The sequence below is a fragment of the Lissotriton vulgaris genome, chromosome 9, assembly GCF_964263255.1.
Source record: "Lissotriton vulgaris chromosome 9, aLisVul1.2, whole genome shotgun sequence".
Classification (NCBI taxonomy): domain Eukaryota; kingdom Metazoa; phylum Chordata; class Amphibia; order Caudata; family Salamandridae; genus Lissotriton; species Lissotriton vulgaris.
Genome location: NC_141697.1, coordinates 1,194,607,120 through 1,194,624,614, shown reverse-complemented (window position 1 = coordinate 1,194,624,614; position 17,495 = coordinate 1,194,607,120). Strand labels below are relative to the sequence as shown.

The 17,495-nt window shown below is 54.6% G+C and overlaps 1 protein-coding gene across 1 annotated transcript in view; it reads right to left on the bottom strand.

The window, feature by feature from the left end:
• LOC147693023 (cytosolic 10-formyltetrahydrofolate dehydrogenase) overlaps positions 1-14,206 on the bottom strand; it is a 243,769-nt gene extending 229,563 nt beyond the window's left edge. The window contains exon 1 of the mRNA XM_086939265.1: positions 13,846-14,206. The gene's annotated coding sequence lies outside the window, so the exon portion shown is untranslated. The remainder of the gene's footprint in view (positions 1-13,845) is intronic.
• Between the last annotated feature and the right edge of the window lie 3,289 nt (positions 14,207-17,495).

Genomic DNA, 17,495 nt, shown 5'->3' with positions numbered 1-17,495 from the left:
CTGGGTTCGAGTACCGGTGTCAGGTCAACATCCTGTGAATCTGGGCAAATTACTTAATCTCCCTACCTAAAATAATAAAAATGAATTTGATTTTGTGAAATATAACTGGTGCTCATGTAAATTGCTGCAATGCCTTTCGGCCTTTCAGAAGAGTCACCCTAAATCAGACTAAAAAATAAATAAAATCAAAAAATTAAAGATTACTATTTATATAAAAACCAGGGGCGGCTCTAGGCTCATGGCGGCCCTGGGCAGGGAGCCTAGGTAGGGGGCCCCGGATTGGAACCAGGAGGAACGCAGGCGCGGAGGCCAGTGAAGAGGGGGGGAGGGGCAGGGTGTTTGGAAGTGGAACAGAGCCGGAGGCCGCCAAATCCCTGCCAGAGGCCGCCACGCAAATATGTATCCATCCTCAGAGGATTATTATATTAAGGATATATATTGGCGTGGGGGCCCCTGGGGTTTGGTGGCCCTGTGCAGGTGCACAGCTTGCACATGCCTAAGGCCGCCCCTGTAAAAACCTCCCCATGCCTTTTTGACATGACTTTTCTAGCTTTGTTTAGTTTAACTATCAGTCACAGGTCATGAAGGCAGCTTTAGGACACATTTTGGGGCTGAAGATCCGGGTTTGAGTCTCCGCATTGGCTCAACATCCTGTGATTCTGTGCAAACCACTTCATCTACCTGGCGCCTTCCAAAAACGAATGTGTAGTGTAACTGGTGCTCCAATACCAGACTGCCTGCCTTCCCAGTCTGACCCTGCCGAACGGAGTTGGCTCATTTCCTGCACTTGTTTTTAGTGCGACGTTTGAATTCAGCTAATTACACATCTGAATATGGAGCATAAAGTAAACACGGCGCTGGGTAACGGCCAAAAGTATACACATTAACTCACGCAATCGGGGTAGGACTGGCTCTGTGCCTCGCGTGATCTCAGTGACACAACAGAAGGTTAAAGCGTGCTCCAATGAGGAACGCGCTGCAAACCAGCCCTCTGGAGGCTTGCCCAATCAGAATGCCTTATGCAAATACCGCCCCCAAGTACGCTGCCTCCAAAACATTCTCTTAGTGCGAAGGAAAGCGCTTTCCATGGGAGGCGTTCAGGAAATACACAGCGCTATCTGTCGCCGGATCTCCCTTATGGCTGCCAATAAGTGTTAACGCTTTACAAGGCCCTACAAACGTGAGATATGGCTGATGTTATCAGCAAGAAACGTACCCGAGGGCTCCGGCCAGCTGGCACTTTTCCTGAAACTACTTTCCAAATGTTTGCGAGCCTTGAATTCCAGTACAACCGGTACTTGGGATTTTCCAGGGCTAAACGTCATTATATTTCCGTAAAACGTGCCTTAGTTGAGGGGGCTTTGGGTGGGGGCAAGGTATGGAGGTGACACGAGGCCTTAACCAAAGCCCTGGAGTTCGACACGTACTTGAACAGAAGTTTACTCACACTTGGTCATAACATCCACGTGGGTGGCGTCCTCGTCTCGTATCTTTTCCCCTGAACACTATCCTTTAGCCATTGATCACAGCAGCAGGCCACTCGCTGACCCCAAAGTAGAATGTGCTATACAGAAGGTAGGGTCTTAAAAGAAGAGTGCACAAACTAGCAGTACATTGACCCCAAAATTGGACAAACCAGGAAGGGAGGGGTGCACGAGCCAGGAAGTTTCATCTTAAAGAGGTGTGCACCATCCAGCAGGTAAGAGCAGGGCACGTGCATCACGCGGCAGGTGAGACCCACAAAGAAGTGGCTCATCTAGCATCGGGACCTTAAAGGGGGGAGCATCATCCAGCAGGTAGGACCCTGCGGTGGAGAGCACCTTCCAGCAGATGGGCCCTTGAGAGGGGTGGAGCATCCAGCAGGTGAAGCCTGCAGTGCAGTGTACCATCCAGCGGGGGGAACTTTAGGAGGACTGCACCTTCCAGCAGATGGGCCCTTGAGAGGGGTGGATCGCCCAGCAAGTAGGACCCTGCGGTGGAGAGCACCTTCCAGCAGATGGGCCCTTGAGAGGGGTGGATCGCCCAGCAAGTAGGACCCTGCGGTGGAGAGCACCTTCCAGCAGATGAGACCTTGAGAGGGGTAGATCACCCAGCAGGTGGGACCCTACGGTGGAGAGCACCTTCCAGCAGATGAGACCTTGAGAGGGGTAGATCACCCAGCAGGTGGGACCCTACGGTGGAGAGCACCATCCAGCAGATGGGCCCTTGAGAGGGGTGGAGCATCCAGCAGGTGAAGCCTGCAGTGCAGTGTACCATCCAGCGGGGGGAACTTTAGGAGGACTGCACCTTCCAGCAGATGAGACCTTGGGAGGGGTAGATCACCCAACAGGTGAAGCCTGCAGTGGAGTGTACCATCCAGCAGGTTGGGCCTTGAGAGGGGAGATCACCCAGCAGGTGGGACCCTACGGTGGAGAGCACCATCCAGCAGATGGGAGCTTAAAAGGGGTAGATGACCCAGCAGGTGAAGCCTACAGTGGAGTGAACCTTCCAGAAGATGGGATCTTGGCAGTAGTGCTCCGTCCAACAGGGGAAAACTTAAGGAGGACTGCACGGTCCAGCATGTAAGGTCTAAGCAGGACTGCAGGGTCCAGCCTGTAAGGTCTAAGCAGGACTGCACGGTCCAGCCTGTAAGGTTTAAGCAGGACTGCACGGTCCAGCCTGTAAGGTCTAAGCAGGACTGCACGGTCCAGCATGTAAGGTCTTAGATTGGAGGGCACCATCCAGCAGGTGGTATCCAGCAGGTCAGATCCTGCAGAGGGGTGCACAGACAAGTAGGTCTTCTACATTAAAGATGAGTGAACCATTTAGAAGATTGGTTGGCTTTAAATGTCTGCAGCATTCAGCAGTTCGGATCCTACAGAGAGGTGAAGGCAACACGGAGCCTATTGTCTTTGAACATGTGTGCACCTTTCAGCTGGTTCTCCTTAAAAAGGTCTGCACCATCCAGAAGTCTGGACCCTAAAGGGGGGTGCAAAGAGCAGCAGGGCATCGACCTTAAAGACGAGCTCACTATTTAGAAGGCGGGGGCCGGAAAGTGTGTGGGCACAGAGTTCACTGATCTAAAAGGGGTGGGCATTGCATGTCATCGGCCCAAAGAGTACTGCAGACTCCATGGGGTCATTGGCCTGCTGGTTCAGGTGCCTGGGGCCAGGAGGGAGACCCAAGAAGGCCGACAGACGCAATTCAGTGTCCTATTACGAAACACAATTTACATTTCAGTTGAATACCTCATTCACGATGCCCCTATGGCGCCTGCACTCACTCATTACATAATAATATAGCTCTCAGTGCTGCTAGGGCAGGTCTGTGATCCCTTCTTGCACTAGGCTAGCTGCAGCAGGGCATGCTCTCACTGCTGCTAGGGCAGGTCTGTGACCCCTTCTTGCACCAGGCTAGCTGCAGCAGGGCACGCTCTCACTGCTGCCAGGGTAGGTCTGTGATCCCTTCTTGCACTAGACTGGCTGCAGCAGGGCACGCTCTCACTGCTGCTAGGGCAGGTCTGTGACCCATTCTTGCACTAGACTGGCTGCAGCAGGGCACGCTCTCACTGATGCTAGGGTAGGTCTGTGATCTCTTCTTGCACTAGGCTAGCAGCGGCAGGGCACGGTCTCACTGCTGCTAGGGCAGGTCTGGGATCCCTTCTTGCACTAGGAAGGCTGCAGCAGTGCACGCTCTCACTGCTGCTAGGGCAGGTCAGTGATCCTTGCACTAGGCTAGCTGCAGCAGGACACGCTCCCACTGCTGCTGGGGCAGGTCTGTGATCCCTTCTTGCACTAGGAAGGCTGCAGCAGGACACGCTCTCACTGCTGCTAGGGCAGGTCTGTGATCCCTTCTTGCACTAGGAAGGCTGCAGCAGGACACGCTCTCACTGCTGCTAGGGCAGGTCTGTGATCCCTTCTTGCACTAGGCTAGCTGCAGCAGGGCACGCCCTCACTGCTGCTAGGGCAGGTCTGTGACCCCTTCTTGCACTAGGCTAGCTGCAGCAGGACATGCCCTCACTGCTGCTAGGGCAGGTCTGTGATCCCTTCTTGCACTAGGAAGGCTGCAGCAGGACACGCTCTCATTGCTGCTAGGGTAGGTCTCTGACCCCTTCTTGCACTAGGCTAGCTGCAGCAGGGCATGCTCTCACTGCTGCTAGGGCAGGTCTATGATCCCTTCTTGCACTAGGCTAGCTGCAGCAGGGCATGCTCTCACTGATGCTGGGGTAGGTCTCTGACCCCTTCTTGCACTAGGCTAGCTGCAGCAGGGCATGCTCTCACTGATGCTGGGGCAGGTCTGTGATCCCTTCTTGCACTAGGAAGGCTGCAGCAGGACACGCTCTCATTGCTGCTAGGGTAGGTCTCTGACCCCTTCTTGCACTAGGCTAGCTGCAGCAGGGCATGCTCTCACTGCTGCTAGGGCAGGTCTGTGATCCCTTCTTGCACTAGGAAGGCTGCAGCAGGACACGCTCTCACTGCTGCTAGGGCAGGTCTGGGATCCCTTCTTGCACTAGGAAGGCTGCAGCAGGACACACTCTCACTGCTGCTAGGGCAGGTCTGGGATCCCTTCTTGCACTAGGAAGGCTGCAGCAGGACACGCTCTCACTGCTGCCAGGGCAGGTCTGGGATCCCTTCTTGCACTAGGAAGGCTGCAGCAGGACACGCTCTCACTGCGGCTAGGGCAGGTCTGGGATCCCTTCTTGCACTAGGAAGGCTGCAGCAGGGCACACTCTCACTGCTGCTAGGGCAGGTCAGTGATCCTTGCACTAGGCTAGCTGCAGCAGGACACGCTCCCACTGCTGCTGGGGCAGGTCTGTGATCCCTTCTTGCACTAGGCTAGCAGCAGCGGGGCATGCTCTCACTGCTGCTGGGGCAGGTCTGTGATCCCTTCTTGCAGTAGGCTAGCAGCGGCAGGGCACGCTCTCACTGCTGCTAGGGCAGGTCTGTGATCCCTTCTTGCACTAGGCTAGCAGCAGCAGGGCACGCTCTCACTGCTGCTAGGGCAGGTCAGTGATCCTTGCACTAGGCTAGCTGCAGCAGGGCACGCTCTCACTGCTGCTGTGGCAGGTCTGTGATCCATTCTTGCAGTAGGCTAGCAGCGGCAGGGCACGCTCTCACTGCTGCTAGGGCAGGTCTGTGATCCCTTCTTGCACTAGGCTAGCAGCGGCAGGGCACGCTCTCACTGCTGCTAGGGCAGGTCTGTGATCCCTTCTTGCACTAGGCTAGCAGCGGCAGGGCACGCTCTCACTGCTGCTAGGGCAGGTGTGTGATCCCTTGTTGCACTAGGCTAGCTGCAGCAGGGCACGCTCTCACTGCTGCTAGGACAGGTCTGTGATCCCTTCTTGCAGTAGGCTAGCAGCGGCAGGGCACGCTCTCACTGCTGCCAGGGCAGGTCTGTGATCCCTTCTTGCAGTAGGCTAGCTGCAGTAGGCCATGCTCTCACTGCTGCCAGGGTAGGTCTGTGAACCCTTGCACTAGGCTAGCTGCAGCAGGGCACGCTCTCACTGCTGCCAGGGTAGGTCTGTGAACCCTTGCACTAGGCTAGCTGCAGCAGGGCACGCTCTCACTGCTGCCAGGGTAGGTCTGTGACCCCTTCTTGTACTAGGCTAGCAGCGGCAGGGCACACTCTCACTGATGCCAGGGCAGGTCTGTGATCCCTTCTTGCAGTAGGCTAGCTGCAGCAGGGCACGCTCTCACTGCTGCTAGGGCAGGTCTGTGATCCCTTCTTGCAGTAGGCTAGCTGCAGCAGGGCACGCTCTCACTGCTGCCAGGGTAGGTCTGTGAATCCTTGCACTAGGCTAGCTGCAGCATGGCACGCTCTCACTGCTGCCAGGGTAGGTCTGTGAACCCTTGCACTAGGCTAGCTTCAGCAGGGCACACTCTCACTGCTGCTAGGGTAGGTCTGTGACCCCTTCTTGCACTTGGCTAGCTGCAGCAGGGCACGCTCTTACTGCTGCCAGGGCAGGTCTGTGATCCCTTGCACTAGGCTAGCTGCAGCAGGACATGCTCTCACTGCTGCCAGGGTAGGTGATCCCTTCTTGCAGTAGGCTAGCAGCGGCAGGGCACGCTCTCACTGCTGCTAGGGCAGGTCTGTGATCCCTTCTTGCACTAGGCTAGTAGCGGCAGGGCACGCTCTCACTGCTGCTAGGGCAGGTGTGTGATCCCTTCTTGCACTAGGCTAGCTGCAGCAGGGCACGCTCTCACTGCTGCTAGGACAGGTCTGTGATCCCTTCTTGCAGTAGGCTAGCAGCGGCAGGGCACGCTCTCACTGCTGCCAGGGCAGGTCTGTGATCCCTTCTTGCAGTAGGCTAGCTGCAGTAGGCCATGCTCTCACTGCTGCCAGGGTAGGTCTGTGAACCCTTGCACTAGGCTAGCTGCAGCAGGGCACGCTCTCACTGCTGCCAGGGTAGGTCTGTGAACCCTTGCACTAGGCTAGCTGCAGCAGGGCACGCTCTCACTGCTGCCAGGGGTGGTCTGTGACCCCTTCTTGTACTAGGCTAGCAGCGGCAGGGCACACTCTCACTGATGCCAGGGCAGGTCTGTGATCCCTTCTTGCAGTAGGCTAGCTGCAGCAGGGCACGCTCTCACTGCTGCTAGGGCAGGTCTGTGATCCCTTCTTGCAGTAGGCTAGCTGCAGCAGGGCACGCTCTCACTGCTGCCAGGGTAGGTCTGTGAATCCTTGCACTAGGCTAGCTGCAGCATGGCACGCTCTCACTGCTGCCAGGGTAGGTCTGTGAACCCTTGCACTAGGCTAGCTTCAGCAGGGCACACTCTCACTGCTGCTAGGGTAGGTCTGTGACCCCTTCTTGCACTTGGCTAGCTGCAGCAGGGCACGCTCTCACTGCTGCCAGGGTAGGTCTGTGACCCCTTCTTGCACTTGGCTAGCTGCAGCAGGGCACGCTCTTACTGCTGCTAGTGCAGGTCTGTGATCCCTTCTTTCACTAGGCTAGCTGCAGCAGGGCATGCTCTCACTGCTGCCAGGGTAGGTCTATGAACACTTGCACTAGGCTAGCTGCAGCAGAGCACACTCTCACTGCTGCTAGGGCAGGTCTGTGATCCCTTCTTGCACTAGGCTAGCTGCAACAGGACATGCTCTCACTGCTGCTAGGGCAGGTCTGTGACCCCTTCTTGCCCTTGGCTAGCTGCAGCCGCACACGCTCTCACTGCTGCTAGGGCAGGTCTGTGATCCCTTCTTGCACTAGGCTAGCTGCAGCAGGGCACGCTCTCACTGCTGCTAGGGCAGGTCTCTGACCCCTTCTTGCACTAGGCTAGCTGCAGCAGGGCATGCTCTCACTGCTGCCAGGGCAGGTCTGTGATCCCTTCTTGCACTAGGCTAGCTGCAGCAGGGCACGCTCTCACTGCTGCCGGGGCAGGTATGTGATCTCTTCTTGCACTAGGCTAGCTGCAGCAGGGCACGCTCTCACTGCTGCCGGGGCAGGTATGTGATCTCTTCTTGCACTAGGCTAGCTGCAGCAGGGCACGCTCTCACTGCTGCCAGGGTAGGTCTGTGACCCCTTCTTGCACTTGGATAGCTGCAGCAGGGCACGCTCTCGCTGCTGCTAGGGCAGGTCTGTGATCCCTTGCACTAGGCTAGCTGCAGCAGGGCATGCTCTCACTGCTGCTAGGGCAGGTCTGTGATCCCTTCTTGCAGTAGGCTAGCTGCAGCCGGACACACTCTCACTGCTGCTAGGGCAGGTCTGTGATCCCTTCTTGCACTAGGCTAGCTGCAGCAGGGCACGCTCTCACTGATGCTGGGGCAGGTCTGTGATCCCTTCTTGCAGTAGGCTAGCAGCGGCAGGGCACGCTCTCAATGCTGCTATGGCAGGTCTGTCATCCCTTCTTGCACTAGGAAGGCTGCAGCAGGACATGCTCTCACTGCTGCCAGAGTAGGTGATCCCTTCTTGCAGTAGGCTAGCAGCGGCAGGGCACGCTCTCACTGCTGCTAGGGCAGGTCTGTGATCCCTTCTTGCACTAGGCTAGCAGCGGCAGGGCACGCTCTCACTGCTGCCAGGGTAGGTCTGTGAACCCTTGCACTAGGCTAGCTGCAGCAGGACATGCTCTCACTGCTGCTAGGGCAGGTCTGTGATCCCTTCTTGCACAAGGCTAGCAGCGGCAGGGCATGCTCTCACTGCTGCCAGGGTAGGTCTGTGAACCCTTGCACTAGGCTAACTGCAGCAAGACATGCTCTCACTGCTGCCAGGGTAGGTCTGTGAACCCCTGCACTAGGCTAGCTGCAGCAGGGCATGCTCTCACTGCTGCCAGGGCAGGTCTGTGATCCCTTGCACTAGGCTAGCTGCAGCAGGGCATGCTCTCACTGCTGCTAGGGCAGGTCTGTGATCCCTTCTTGCACTAGGCTAGCTGCAGCAGGGCATGCTCTCACTGCTGCCAGGGTAGGTCTGTGAACCCTTGCACTAGGCTAACTGCAGCAGGGCACGCTCTCACTGCTGCCAGGGTAGGTCTGTGAACCCTTGCACTAGGCTAGCTGCAGCAGGGCACGCTCTCACTGCTGCCAGGGTAGGTCTGTGACCCCTTCTTGCACTAGGCTAGCTGCAGCAGGGCACGCTCTCACTTCTGCTAGGGCAGGTCTGTGACCCCTTCTTGCACTAGACTGGCTGCAGCAGGGCACGCTCTCACTGCTGCTAGGGCAGGTCTGGGATGCCTTCTTGCACTAGGAAGGCTGCAGCAGGACACGCTCTCACTGCTGCTAGGGCAGGTCTGGGATCCCTTCTTGCACTAGGAAGGCTGCAGCAGGACATGCTCTCACTGCTGCCAGGGTAGGTCTGTGAACCCTTGCACTAGGCTAGCTGCAGCAGGGCACAATCTCACTGCTGCCAGGGCAGGTCTGTGATCTCTTCTTGCACTAGGCCAGCAGCGGCAGGGCATGCTCTCACTGCTGCTAGGGCAGGTCTGTGATCCCTTCTTGCACTAGGCTAGCTGCAGCAGGGCACGCTCTCACTGCTGCTAGGGCAGGTCTGTGATCCCTTCTTGCAGTAGGCTAGCAGCGGCAGGGCACGCTCTCACTGCTGCCAGGGTAGGTCTGTGAACCCTTGCACTAGGCTAGCTGCAGCAGGGCACGCTCTCACTGCTGCTAGGGCAGGTCTGTGATCCCTTCTTGCACTAGACAGCTGCAGCAGGGCACGCTCTCACTGCTGCTAGGGCAGGTCTGTGATCCCTTCTTTCACTAGGCTAGCTGCAGCAGGGCATGCTCTCACTGCTGCCAGGGTAGGTCTATGAACACTTGCACTAGGCTAGCTGCAGCAGGGCACACTCTCACTGCTGCTAGGGCAGGTCTGTGATCCCTTCTTGCACTAGGCTAGCTGCAACAGGACATGCTCTCACTGCTGCTAGGGCAGGTCTGTGACCCCTTCTTGCCCTTGGCTAGCTGCAGCCGCACACGCTCTCACTGCTGCTAGGGCAGGTCTGTGATCCCTTCTTGCACTAGGCTAGCTGCAGCAGGGCACGCTCTCACTGCTGCTAGGGCAGGTCTCTGACCCCTTCTTGCACTAGGCTAGCTGCAGCAGGGCATGCTCTCACTGCTGCCAGGGCAGGTCTGTGATCCCTTCTTGCACTAGGCTAGCTGCAGCAGGGCACGCTCTCACTGCTGCCAGGGCAGGTCTGTGATCCCTTCTTGCACTAGGCTAGCTGCAGCAGGGCACGCTCTCACTGCTGCCGGGGCAGGTATGTGATCTCTTCTTGCACTAGGCTAGCTGCAGCAGGGCACGCTCTCACTGCTGCCGGGGTAGGTCTGTGACCCCTTCTTGCACTAGGATAGCTGCAGCAGGGCACGCTCTCGCTGCTGCTAGGGCAGGTCTGTGATCCCTTGCACTAGGCTAGCTGCAGCAGGGCATGCTCTCACTGCTGCTAGGGCAGGTCTGTGATCCCTTCTTGCAGTAGGCTAGCTGCAGCCGGACACACTCTCACTGCTGCTACGGCAGGTCTGTGATCCCTTCTTGCACTAGGCTAGCTGCAGCAGGGCACGCTCTCACTGATGCTGGGGCAGGTCTGTGATCCCTTCTTGCAGTAGGCTAGCAGCGGCAGGGCACGCTCTCAATGCTGCTATGGCAGGTCTGTCATCCCTTCTTGCACTAGGAAGGCTGCAGCAGGACATGCTCTCACTGCTGCCAGAGTAGGTGATCCCTTCTTGCAGTAGGCTAGCAGCGGCAGGGCACGCTCTCACTGCTGCTAGGGCAGGTCTGTGATCCCTTCTTGCACTAGGCTAGCAGCGGCAGGGCACGCTCTCACTGCTGCCAGGGTAGGTCTGTGAACCCTTGCACTAGGCTAGCTGCAGCAGGACATGCTCTCACTGCTGCTAGGGCAGGTCTGTGATCCCTTCTTGCACAAGGCTAGCAGCGGCAGGGCATGCTCTCACTGCTGCCAGGGTAGGTCTGTGAACCCTTGCACTAGGCTAACTGCAGCAAGACATGCTCTCACTGCTGCCAGGGTAGGTCTGTGAACCCCTGCACTAGGCTAGCTGCAGCAGGGCATGCTCTCACTGCTGCCAGGGCAGGTCTGTGATCCCTTGCACTAGGCTAGCTGCAGCAGGGCATGCTCTCACTGCTGCTAGGGCAGGTCTGTGATCCCTTCTTGCACTAGGCTAGCTGCAGCAGGGCATGCTCTCACTGCTGCCAGGGTAGGTCTGTGAACCCTTGCACTAGGCTAACTGCAGCAGGGCACGCTCTCACTGCTGCCAGGGTAGGTCTGTGAACCCTTGCACTAGGCTAGCTGCAGCAGGGCACGCTCTCACTGCTGCCAGGGTAGGTCTGTGACCCCTTCTTGCACTAGGCTAGCTGCAGCAGGGCACGCTCTCACTTCTGCTAGGGCAGGTCTGTGACCCCTTCTTGCACTAGACTGGCTGCAGCAGGGCACGCTCTCACTGCTGCTAGGGCAGGTCTGGGATCCCTTCTTGCACTAGGAAGGCTGCAGCAGGACACGCTCTCACTGCTGCTAGGGCAGGTCTGGGATCCCTTCTTGCACTAGGAAGGCTGCAGCAGGACATGCTCTCACTGCTGCCAGGGTAGGTCTGTGAACCCTTGCACTAGGCTAGCTGCAGCAGGGCACAATCTCACTGCTGCCAGGGCAGGTCTGTGATCTCTTCTTGCACTAGGCCAGCAGCGGCAGGGCATGCTCTCACTGCTGCTAGGGCAGGTCTGTGATCCCTTCTTGCACTAGGCTAGCTGCAGCAGGGCACGCTCTCACTGCTGCTAGGGCAGGTCTGTGATCCCTTCTTGCAGTAGGCTAGCAGCGGCAGGGCACGCTCTCACTGCTGCCAGGGTAGGTCTGTGAACCCTTGCACTAGGCTAGCTGCAGCAGGGCACGCTCTCACTGCTGCCAGGGCAGGTGTGTGATCCCTTCTTGCACTAGGCTAGCAGCGGCAGGGCATGCTCTCACTGCTGCTAGGGCAGGTCTGTGATCCCTTCTTGCACTAGGCTAGCTGCAGCAGCACACGCTCTCACTGCTGCTAGGTCAGGTCTGTGACCCCTTCTTGCACTTGGCTAGCTGCAGCAGGGCACGCTCTCACTGCTGCTAGTGCAGGTCTGTGATCCCTTCTTGCTCTAGACTGGCTGCAGCAGGGCACGCTCTCACTGCTGCCAGGGCAGGCCTGTGATCCCTTCTTGCACTAGGCTAGCTGCAGCAGGGCACGTTCTCACTGCTGCTAGGGCAGGTTTGTGATCCCTTCTTTCACTAGGCTAGCTGCAGCAGGGCACGCTCTCACTGCTGCCAGGGCAGGTCTGTGATCCCTTGTTGCACTAGGCTAGTTGCAGCAGCACACGCTCTCGCTGCTGCTATGGCAGGTCTGTGACCCCTTCTTGCACTTGGATAGCTGCAGCAGGGCACGCTCTCGCTGCTGCTAGGGCAGGTCTGTGATCCCTTGCACTAGGCTAGCTGCAGCAGGGCACGCTCTCGCTGCTGCTATGGCAGGTCTGTGATCCCTTCTTGCACTAGGCTAGCTGCAGCAGGGTACGCTCTTACTGCTGCTATGGCAGGTCTGTGATCCCTTCTTGCACTAGGCTAGCTGCAGCAGGGCACGCTCTCACTGCTGCTAGGGCAGGTCTGTGATCCCTTATTGCACTAGGCTAGCTGCAGCAGGGCACGCTCTCACTGCTGCTAAGGCAGGTCTGGGATCCCTTCTTGCACTAGGCTAGCTGCAGCAGGGCACGCTCTCACTGCTGCCAGGGCAGGTCTGTGAACCCTTGCACTAGGCTAGCTGCAGCAGGGCACGCTCTCACTGCTGCTAGGTCAGGTCTATGACCCCTTCTTGCACTAGACAGCTGCAGCAGGGCACGCTCTCACTGCTGCTAGGGCAGGTCTGTGATCCCTTCTTGCACTAGACAGCTGCAGCAGGGCATGCTCTCACTGCTGCTAGGGCAGGTCTGTGATCCCTTCTTGCACTAGGCTAGCAGCAGCAGGGCACGCTCTCACTGCTGCTAGGGCAGGTCTGTGGTCCCTTCTTGCACTAGGAAGGCTGCAGCAGGACACGCTCTCACTGCTGCTAGGATAGGTCTGTGATCCCTTCTTGCACTAGACAGCTGCAGCAGGGCATGCTCTCACTGCTGCTAGGGCAGGTCTGTGATCCCTTCTTGCACTAGACAGCTGCAGCAGGGCACGCTCTCACTGCTGCTAGGGCAGGTCTGTGATCCCTTCTTGCACTTGGCTAGCTGCAGCAGGGCACGCTCTCACTGCTGCTAGGGCAGGTCTGTGACCCCTTCTTGCACTTGACTAGCTGCAGCAGGGCATGCTCTCACTGATGCTAGGGTAGGTCTGTGATCTCTTCTTGCACTAGGCTAGCTGCAGCAGGGCACGCTCTCACTGCTGCTAGGGCAGGTCTGTGACCCCTTCTTGCACTTGACTAGCTGCAGCAGGGCACGCTCTCACTGCTGCTAGGGCAGGTCTGTGATCCCTTCTTGCACTAGGCTAGCTGCAGCAGGGCACGCTCTTACTGCTGCTAGCGCAGGTCTGTGATCCCTTCTTGCACTAGGCTAGCTGCAGCAGGACACGCTCTCACTGCTGCTAGGGCAGGTCTGTGATCCCTTCTTGCACTAGGCTAGCTGCAGCAGGGCATGCTCTCACTGCTGCCAGGGCAGGTCTGTGATCCCTTGCACTAGGCTAGCAGCAGCAGGGCATGCTCTCACTGCTGCTAGGGCAGGTCTGTGATCCCTTCTTGCACTAGGCTAGCAGCAGCAGGGCACGCTCTCACTGATGCTAGGTCAGGTCTATGACCCCTTCTTGTACTAGACAGCTGCAGCAGGGCATGCTCTCACTGCTGCTAGGGCAGGTCTGTGATCCCTTCTTGCACTAGGCTAGCAGCAGCAGGGCATGCTCTCACTGCTGCTAGGGCAGGTCTGTGACCCCTTCTTGCACTAGACAGCTGCAGCAGGGCATGCTCTCACTGCTGCTAGGGCAGGTCTGTGATCCGTTCTTGCACTAGGCTAGCAGCCAGACACGCTCTCACTGCTGCTAGGGCAGGTCTGTGATCCCTTCTTGCACTAGGCTAGCAGCAGCAGGGCATGCTCTCACTGCTGCTAGGGCAGGTCTGTGACCCCTTCTTGCACTAGCTAGCTGCAGCAGGGCACGCTCTCACTGATGCTGGGGCAGGTCTGTGACCCCTTCTTGCACTAGGCTAGCTGCAGCAGGACACGGTCTCACTGCTGCTAGGGCAGGTCTGTGACCCCTTCTTGCACTAGCTAGCTGCAGCAGGGCATACACTCTCATTTCTGCCGTTGTGTGTGACCCCCATCTACAGGCTATTTTCAGCTCCGCTTACAACCTGTACCCAATACCCAGGAAGGAGTTCCCTGTCCCCAGCAGACCCCGCGGCAGCACAGGGGACCCATGACACATTAACAGCTGCCCATCTGTTCCCACTTACCTGGTATGTGCGTGCTGCTATAGGACAGGAAGCACCGGTCGCGAGCCTCGCACACCACAGAGCAGAGCACGTTTACAAGCTGCTTCTGCTGCTCCCTTCTCTTCCTCAACCTTCAACGGCCAGCTCTGGGAGGGGCGGGGGGAGGAGCTTATCTGTCCAAAACACTGGAGCCAACTCTCTTACAGTCCTTGGAAACTAGACGCGCGGTAACGAGGCCTAATGACGACACATGTGACACGTCAGTGTCCCAGGAGGCTCCGAAGGGGCAGATCGGCCCTCTCACTGGCCCCTCTTCAGCCACACCCACACTACCATATGCTCTGGCGACGCCCAGGGCTGGACTAAAGCTCGGGCAGCTGTCAGGCTGGAAAGGCACCGTGTGATCTGCGTGTGCAGATGGTATTCTAACAACAATGACGCAGCACGCTGCTTTCCCCAAAACATGGGCACCATTTGACCTTCCAATGGCCTCCTTTAAACTGCTTTCTCTCGGTTCCTTTCCTGCTCTGTAAATTTGAAATATATATTTGTCCAAGCCTAGTCGCTGTTAAATGTAATCCTGAGTGAATTTTAAATTTGTTTGTATATATATATCCGAGAGGGACCGAAACGCATCATGCCGGTGGTGTTGGGTGAGTAACAGAAATAAAAATATTCAGCACGATTTTGGGTACGCATCGTCTCTTGGGAGAACCGATTCCTGTGTGCTAGAGGCGATAACCAGGATATATATATATATATATATATATATATATATATATATATATATATATATATATATATATATATATATATATATATATATATATATATATATATATATATATATATATATAACTCAAACCACTAGTATATGTAGTAGACCTTTGTACTTACTACCATTCCTATGTGATTTTAGAGTTTATCTGTTTGTATCTCTTTCTTGAGTGACTTTACAACGGGTACATTTGCAATTTTTTTCTGTTTATATCTCTTATGTAACTCATGTAATCCAAAGTCCTTATGTAGTACAACTGGTTCTTTTGTAAAGCGCTCTGACACCTTCGGGTATTGTTCGCGCTATATTAAATCGCATTAAATAATGTTTAAAAAAACGTGCTGCCAATTGTTGCTTAAGTTTCTTTTTTTCAAATATTTTCTCTTGATGCACAACCATTTTAGAATAAAAATAGGATCACCTTCTATTACCAAAGTGACCTCTGGGGAAGGAGCACTCTCCCGGTTTAGACAATGATCCACATTCTTCAGCCATTGCAATGAATCTACCACCTGAGGGCTGAGGTACTTTGCCCTTCAAATCTCCTTGGCACTGAGTTACGGAAAAATGCAAATCCCACTGCAGGAACCACATTTTAAAAGACACCTAAGGCACCAAAAACAGGTTTGAAGCCATCAGGTGCACAGCTGCCCTCGTAGGCTGAACAGGACTTGCATCAAATCTTTTCCTGAATGTTGAAAACCCTCTCTGGGGGTAGAAGCGTCTACATAATTCTAACATAGGGTCAAATTTGACTTTTTCTAGTTTACTGTAAGACCGAAGAGTATCTTAAAGTGTTATGTAGGTTCATTTCCACTGAACAAATCCATCTTTCTGCTTCAAATGGCCAATGGCCAAATGGCCAATGGTCAAATGGCCAATGGCCTTTTTAAGGAATCGCGTCCCACAACCTAATTTTACTTCTTACTCTCACCAGCTTCAATATGTGAAGGTGCTACAATCCATGAACAGAAAATCCGGTGGCTTGTTAGGAAACAATAGCCTGCCTCCCAAAGGACTTTGCAACCTCCCCAAATAAACTGCCTCTGCTCCTGCACCAAAGGGACAGTTCGCTGCCCTGGAAGATGTAACCCAGATGTATGTAGGATGAAATGCCAGATTGCACCCTGAGCCCTTGCCCACTGCAATCCAAACAGCCACAGGGATCTCTGGACACTTTTGCATGGCCGGAAGTGCCAACTGCTGAAGAAAAATGAGTGCAACATAACTATGGCCACTCTGGCACATGTGTAAAAGTGGCCATGGATAGCCGCACTCTGAAAGACTGGCTTCTGGTGTATGAGGGGGAATGCCATCCAGGAGGGAAGGGGAGATGAAGGCAACACATTGGGGACACTACAGTGACAGAGATAATTTCAATTAGGAAGTGGTCTGTTGGACATGGCCCTTTTACAGGGTTATCCCCAAACATTTTGCTTCTTCCTGCAATTTTTTCCTGACCTGTTGTTGTTGGCCATAGGACTCTAGGCACTTTAACACTGCTGATCAGTGCTAAAGTGCATATGCTCTCTGTGTAAATTATTGTTACAAATGTTTTTCCCTGATTGGCACATTTGATTTACTGGTAAGTTCCTTGTAAAGTGCACTGACGTTTGTATGGGTCTGTCAACCAAATGCTACTAGTGGGCATGCAGCACTGATTGTGCCACCAAAGTAAGTAGTCCTGAAAAGGTAACTCAGACCTGCCAAAAGGTAACTCAGACCTGCCAATGCAGTGTCTGTGCACAGTTGTTAACTGCCATGTCGACTTAGCAAGTGCACCTACTTACCAGGCCATAACCTTCCCTTTTCCTACATGTAAAGCACCCCTATGGTAGGCCCAACGTACCCCCTTGGGCAGAGTGAGGTGTATTTGAAAGGAAGGACATGTACTGGTGTGTGTGACATGTCCTGATAATGGAATACTTCCAATTTCGTTTTTCACTACTGAAAGGCTATCTTTCCCCATTGGATAGAATGGGAGTTTATTTATAACATCTTATAAATATAACTTCCCATTGGGACAAGATAGAGAAATAAAGTTTAGGCTCGCTAAACTCAGAATTTAATAACACATCTTTTAGTAAAGATGGTTTTTAAATTGTGTGTTTGAAAATGGCACTTTCAGAAAGTATGTAACAAAAAAAGGGGTTTGGCCCTAGAGCGGCTGGGTAGAGCCTGAACAATTTAGAAACAAAGGAAGGACCCAACCATCACATTTACAGTGCTGTATTGATTTTAACAGACTGAGGACATTAGCGGATTCAAATGGTCGTATTAACGTTACTTTTAGAACTTTTTTCTGCAAGTTCATTTAATATGTTAAGCATGTCAATCCATAAGATACACCACCTTCCATAATCTATAACATTTATAAACACAATACACAAAACTAACAGTTTACACAGGCAAAGTATACATACAACATAAATTAAATTACATTCAGGTTAAATCCAGTCAATATTCGATGCAACAACCATGTGGGTGAATATTCATTGCAACTATTCATTTCAACTACAAGGGCTGTTGCCCACTGGGTACACATTTCAAAGCTGCAGGGGCAAGGAAGTTTTACAACTCATTCCCAACAGTAAGCACATTTTCAATAATTATATTATCATAATAGAAATGGAAGCTGACGCGTTTCGAGCTCCATCTTAGTTTTGGGGTAGTTTGAGTTTCCTGTGTCTTTAGGCGTCAGCTTTCTTACCAGGCTCCGGTCGCGGGGATTCTCCATAAGGTGACTGCAGGCGTCGTTTGGAGAATCGAGGTAGGTCATAGATCACCAGAACTCAGACCAGGGTCCCTGGGGAAACCTCCTTGTGGTGTTGGGCCACTCGAACGCGGACCCTAGGCGTTGTGTGTAGAGTGGCGCAGACTTTGGGTTTTGGCT